Source organism: Lactuca sativa, chromosome 4 (assembly GCF_002870075.4).
Source record: "Lactuca sativa cultivar Salinas chromosome 4, Lsat_Salinas_v11, whole genome shotgun sequence".
Classification (NCBI taxonomy): domain Eukaryota; kingdom Viridiplantae; phylum Streptophyta; class Magnoliopsida; order Asterales; family Asteraceae; genus Lactuca; species Lactuca sativa.
The window spans coordinates 55984339-55991911 of record NC_056626.2 but is presented as its reverse complement, the minus strand read 5'-3'; positions in this window follow the sequence as shown (position 1 = coordinate 55991911).

Below are 7573 nucleotides of genomic sequence, written 5' to 3'. Positions count from 1 at the left end.
GTTTAAACCTAATTCCATTGAATCCTAAGGCCTTTACTTGGTTTATTTATTGTCCACAACCCCGGTGTAACATCGTGATGATGAGGTATTTTCATTTTAAACCCTATGTATGAAGGAATATTGCATTTTTGTCCCTCGTGTTTGAGAAAGATTGCAAGAATGACCCATAGTGGCATTTTGGAGATTTTGGCTGAAAATTTAGTATGTTGGGCGTACGTTATGTACATCGGGCATACTAGGGCGGACCCTAGTACTCTATACGTACACGCATGCAGGGCGTACGTGATAAATCATTAACTTTTAGGGTTTGGTTCATATATAAGCATCATTATCACCTCATTTCTCATTCTCTCATCAACCTCCACCTGAGAAACGTCCCTCTAGTTAACCATAAGTGAGAAAAGTGCATCTTGAGCTCATCTTTGTGTTTTGTTGATATTCTTGAAGAAGAAGGTGGTGGTAGGAAGACCTTGAAGCTTGGAAGCAACTTAGATCTGGGATTCTTTCCTTCCTAGCAACCTCCAGGAGGTAAAAATCTCCTTTCTTGATCATCTTATCTTGTAGATCTAGCCATTTCTTCATTTAGTGTATTTTTGGTCCCAACTATGATAATTATTGAGCATGCCATGCTCTTAATCGAATAAGTCGTCCTTTCAGACCTAATAAGGGGTCTTGAGTCATAAAAATGTAATCATGATGCTTAGTTTTTCCACATGCATGCCTAGATGGTCTTAAGGTGTTAAGAAGTTGGGATTTTGTGTATTATGCACTTAATGGGTATGTAAAGTCATAAAGTTGGAAACTTTTTGACTCTTAGTGGTATTTTGGCCTTGGATCTGAAATTGGGATGTGAGAGCTTAATGCATTAAGCACTTATTGAGCAAAAGTGATTATGTGTGTATGCTATGTGTAACCCAGCCTACGTCACAGTGTGGGGTCAAACGCCCGACTCTGGTAAGCTAGAGTACGCCCCACATAGAAGCTGATTACATCCTACGTACTCAGCTGAGTGGACCAAGTTGACCCGTTGACTTTGACCTTTGACAAGAGTTCGACCTAGGGGTATTTTCAACTGTTTTAGTTAAGATTAGTGTTGAGTTTTGAGCACTATAACAATCCTATGGTGCACATGCAACCCTAAATGCTTTGGATCTATGTTTTCTCTAACTATAAATGCATTTTCAATTTTTTCCAAAGCATTGTCCTAACTAGCATACATTTGAACAATTGAATGATCGTTTGGTGACATAACTTTATGAAGGACTTGTAGTAATTGGCCTTTGAAGCTTGAGCACCCCAAGTGTGATTCCTCTAATGGTTCACAAACACCATATGCAAGAGGAGACTTGTGAGAATAGGTTAGCAAGCTCAAAATCGTGTATCACTCTCTTGGAATGACGGGTTAACCGAATTTGGCTCTAAGGGACTCTATTTATAGTGTGGCAAATGCTAGGGTTACACTTTGTAAAGCCTAATTCTCCATGAATTTTCACATTCTTATGCTCCATGGGTTTAACCTCCATGGACTATCCATGGATCATTTTATTGGTTTAACCCATATTGTAAGAATCATTTATTTACATAATCAATCCCCATATATTTAATTAGTCTCTTTTGACCAAAAAACTAATTCCAAATTAATTCTTGATCAATACTAATTAAATAATAATATGATTTCATATTAATATATTATACTTGTAATATATTAATAAATCATAAATAACCTTATTCTCAAAAGTCCCTCCTATCAAATTTCACGGGTGAAGGCAACCCAAAAGGACCATGCTACAATCGGTTCAAGTACATCTCAGTTATAGTTATGGTCTTAGACACTAAATCCAACAGTCTCCCACTTGGATAAGTCTAATAACTATAAATGCTAATGTACCTCTAGGACCCGACATAGCAATCGTAAGCTTTCAAAAGCCGCTGCCAAACTCTGACCAAGTCAGTGACTTGTCCTTGAGATAAGGGATCATATATTCCTCTGTTCTCAAGATATCTATGTAGACAAACACATGGAACATAGTCATACTTATTGTCCTGCAATTTGTTTCTCGATTCTAATTCGTCTAACATAGAACATAACTGAACACATCAATTTAGTTCTGACCGGGCCCGACACATAGTCAAAACAGAATCATCGAGGGGCACAAGATATCACTTTTAATCCTCTTAGGATAAAAGGAACAGATAAACTTCGTCATTATATGCTTGAACTAACTACTCATTAAATCATGCACAACGATACGTTTTATAACATCAAGTTACCGATGTGTTTTCGTATCATCAACGCACAACCAACTCGTAGTCAACAACTCATATATCTTAGTTTGAAGACTATATGATTTTATCGTCTCACAATCACTCGTGATAAATTCCATGAAGTGATTTAAGTGAGTGCGGGTTGATCCAATACTCAAATCTTATTTCAGAAGTACTCACGAATGGTGTAGCAAACGGTTGCTATGCCTAACGCCTTAGACAATCTACAAGCCAACTCATGAGTCTTCTTTCATACCTACTTCCAACGTATGATCGACTGCGGATGGTTTGAATAATCTTATTATTCTGGAAGTCAAAACATGCGAAGTGAAACACAAGAATAATACTAATTCTATATGGCCCCAAAATTTTTGAGTGTAAATAAAACACCTTTTATTTAATCGCCATATTAATTACTCATTACTCATTGTATAATGTTTCGAATGATCAACTTAATAGTTGAATTAAAACAATAGTTATCTCATGCTCCAAGCATGCACACTATGTTTACCTATGGTCCTTATTTTGTGTATTAAATCAATTTGATTTCCAATTAAACTCATTTCACAATTCCAAATCTTTAAGTGTAAGAATGCCAAATTCTTGCCACTATTAGAATGTGTTAGTTCTAAACTATTATGCAGAGATTCCTTTTGTAATGTCTAGGTACCAAAAGTCACAGAGACTTGACCAACGGTATTACAAAGTATTCCTTTGGAGATTGTTACAAGACAATTCCATGGAGATGAAGTCTCAAATTCAAAGTACATTCCTTTGAACATCCTTCTTTGCATAAAAGTTTCTAACTTACTTATATATTCTTGATATCCAACTCCCTTTATGGAACCTTTTCCATAATTTCCATATGACTATCCATTCTTAACAAAATCCTATCTATTCATAATTATATCAATATGGTCCATTCATTACTATACTTCTAACTATCCATAAGCAACCAATCTTTAGCGAACCTTAGATTGTCCTTGACAGTTGTTTAACCACTTTAGTCATTTCTAGTTCTAGTCCATTTTCTCTCTTAATTCCCTACGCATTTTGAAAATTAGAACACGAGAATATTATTGCATATGCAATCGATCCTATACCCGAAGCATATGGGACACGATTCATAATGTCTTACATAAAGACTTGATACTTTACCAGTCTCTTGCTATAACATTTCCATATATAGAATTTCCAATGTTGAAGCATTTCAACATGGTATTCTTATAAATCCTTTACTTTTATGCTCCCACTAGCTATGACATGTATCCAAAATCAGCTGGACTTCTAGAAATTAATACTTATTAACTTTCTTACCAAAGTTCATATTTCTGATACCTGATGCTTCGATAATCCTTTATCTAAGCTCATACACCTTTTATTAGAAAACTCATATGTGTGTCTAAACCATTTCAGACTATTTACCATTTCTCACAACTCAAACTATGAAGAGGGATGCTGTAATCATAATCGAATTTGAGAATGCAAATATCACAAATGCTATCTCCTTAAAATCTACATAGTGAAAGTGTTTCTTCACAATCATTTTCATGAGTTGGAGAGAAACCTTATGACACTTACATTTTGTGGTGTATATGTTCATTTCCATGTAAATTTGTCATAACCATAATCACAAGACAAGGTTAGTGACAAATCCAAACTCATATGGACTAAACTTGCTCAATCTTAATTTCTTACCACTTGGAAGCACAAGGGCCTACCATGTCTTCCAAGTTGTTGAGAAGATCTCCCTTACTGATCAATGACTTTCACTGATCAAGGTGCTTTTCCCTATGCAAACAATTGAGGACTCATTGAACTCATATGCACAGTCAACTTTAACTGGAATCGACATAGAAAAAAGAATATGTCAACACGATAGGTTACAAACCTCAAGTGGTGTGCTAGTGATAAATGATAGATTTGTTCTTGATTAGTTCTTGAAGTTTTTCAAGATCTTTAAGACTCCCACTGACCTCTTGGCATATAAGATTCTCATATCAAGATACATTCTTGACAAACAAATATTCAAGATTTAGTGCGGATTCTCATCAAGACTAACACTTCACTCAATTGGTCTTAGTTGGTCTTTATCCTTACCAAGACATCACAACTTACCAATTTCGAATGTACAAGAGTAAGAAACATTTTACTATACATTTGATGAGTGTTATGAACTTTCTCAAGATATGTCACTCAAGTCACGATCTCTAAGATTTGATTTTGGAACGAAGTATGATTCACCTTAATTGATTTAGCCATTTCAAAAATTTAATGATTCCTCTTCTTAGTATTATGAGTGCACTAAGATGTCCTTAGAGGATCAACTATGATATGGTTTTCATAATCATTAATATGATCATAAAACACGATACTCAAGTACTCTCCCATCCTTTCAGATTGGAGAAACTTTTATCTTTCTGCCGAATTTGATTCTTCTGATTCGCCCTGCTATACATTGAAACTTTTTCAATGATTTAGAATTATACTTAATCTTGTAAGCCTAACCATAATTACTAAACTTTAGTAAATCATGATGAATAGTCTTATTGTTCCTTGTGGTGGACCTGACCAATGCACAACCAAGTGTACTTGATCTCCTAGTCCTTCACTTGACTCACATATACATGCAAACAAAGAATTGGTCTTAATTTCCCAAAGATGAAGGTTTTTGTACATCACACAATACAAGTTGCATAATTCTAAGTTTCTATCCAAATGAAACTTCGGTGATGAGAATCTTTCTTTATTTGGTAAATTTTGACACTAGCACAAACGAAAGAATCAAATCCATATTGCTAATGATAGAAATATACAAACATCAATTTTCATACATGTCATTGCAAGGATATATAGAATAAGATAAAAAATCAAAATTTTATTTATTTATAAAAATGTGGAAAATTTTTCCTTACAATGCAGTTACAAATGAAAAATATGCTATTACAAATTTCTAAGCAATCTATCATAACTCCTGAGCAGCAGCTCAAAAATCCAATCATCGAATCATACGATTGAAATCCATCTCAGATTCAACATACTCTACTTTTAAGCTTCCTTTCTTTTCTTCGATTATACAAAACATCAAAATGTAATCTTATCACATTGTGTATTAAGAATCTACAAATAAGAACTTAATAGAGTTAGAGAGTGGACTTACCTGAAGCAGAGTCAAACTTTTTGACTTTACCATCCTTATGGTTCTTCAAGTGGATACGGCAGCTTTGCAACCAATGTCCATTCTCTTGGCAAAAAAAGCAAACAAATTCTTTTGGAATGGCACACGGGATGATCTCATACTTACCCTTTCTCTTTACCATTTGGTCAACCAGGTTGACTATGGCCGATCCCTTTCCATTGGGAAAAGAAGACTTTTCAGGACTTCCAATGTTTCCATTGTTAATGTCCATGGAAGTTTGGGGAGTAGATCTTCCAATCAAGTTTGCTTTACTATTGTGCCAAATCATTGCTAATTCAAGTGCAATTAGCAAATAGATAAGATCGATAAAGGTCATGTCACAGACTGCCATATAGTAATCTTTAATGAACTCACTATATGACCCAGTAAGTGACTGAAGAACCCAGTAAACAGTCAACTTCCTCGAGACAACGACACCCAATACTCTCAACCAGTCAATATGCGACTTTATCTTGAAGACGTAAGTACACACAGACCTTCCATCTTGATGTTTCATTGCAAGTAGGGCTTGAGTGACCTTGAACTTTTTAAGTCTTTGAACTTGTGGGTTTGGGAGAATAATTGGAGGAGGTGGAGGAAGCGAAGTATGATATTGTGGAATATCATCTTCATGTGGGAATCCTTTTCCAACAGATTCAAGAAGACCGTAGTTGTCTGACCTAGACATCTATAACGGGAGAAACTCAAGTTAGTTGATTTAAGTCCTTAATATAACACCCAAAACGAAATATTAAGGCTAGGACCCAAGACAAAATTTTACAATTACGAAGAGGGATGTGTAATCCAATTGTAAAATATTTGAAGGTAAGTAAATGTCGATTTACCAGTTTCCACCATTAAAAACGAAATAGTTTTAATTGGATTTGAAATTCCTAGATCCTTTAAGATTCATTAAACTTTTCAATGGCATGTTTAAATCTTGATTGTGCCCTTCAAGTTTGTGACTGGGATGTCGAGGATCACAAACAAGGTGTGAATAACCATGCAACTTAACTTGGTACACCCAATATTACAAATCACCTAATCAATGTGTCGGTTAACCACACACGCTCCATTAATCTATGATTAACACCAAGCTACCCTTTGCCACACGTTTTCAGTCCCAGATTAGTGTGTCGGTTAACCACACACGCTCCACTAACGACTTAATAAGGTGTAAAGTGTAATTTCATGGATTAGCACCATTTTCACATTTTTCCTAAAGTAACTAAGATTTGAGAATTTAATAAATGTTTAGTTACTTTATTTTTTTATTATACTTTTAATGAGGGAGAATTAGTGTCCTATCCTACTCATTCGGCTAACGACCCTCCACCAGTCAATGAAGCGGCGGGTGAGAGTGGACACCCATTAAACCACCATTTTATAGGCAGTAACCTTAACCCCCCTTATAGACCGGCTTCGTGAATGAGACCTACTAACTGTAAGACTGACTAATCTTACACACACACATACACATATATATATATATATATATATATATATATATATATATATATATATATATTATTAAACTTATAATATTATAAAGTATAAGGGTTGAATTTTAACTTTTAAAACTCTAGGGTTTGGAATTAAATTTTCATTTACAAATTCCAAAACTTGAGGGCAAGTTTTGAAACTTGTCAAAACTCTTCATTTCATAACTTATGAGTTTATTTTTATTTTTTTATCAAAAGACTCTTGATTTTCCATAACTTGAGAACAAGTTATGAAGTTCATTAAAACATTTAAAGAAAAACTTTTCATTTTCCATAACTTGAGGACAATTTATGGAGGTCATTAAAATTCTTTTAGACCAATTTTCTAACAACTAAAATTATCACATAATCCATGATTGATCTAACTAAACTCATAAAAAATATAATTCTAAGTCAACAATTTACAAGCAATTTTGTTTATCATATAAAACAACAATTTTCTTAAAACTTTGACAATTATCTTGTGGTTGGATAAGTACAAGCACTACCATATCATAAAAACATTTCCAATGATCCAAAATACTTTGTGGTAGTGTTCCCAATCCAATCCAGGCCAAGAAACTTGAAATTCTGCTCACATAGCCATGGATGCGACGAGTACGTGATCCTGACTCGTCGAGTTGATGTT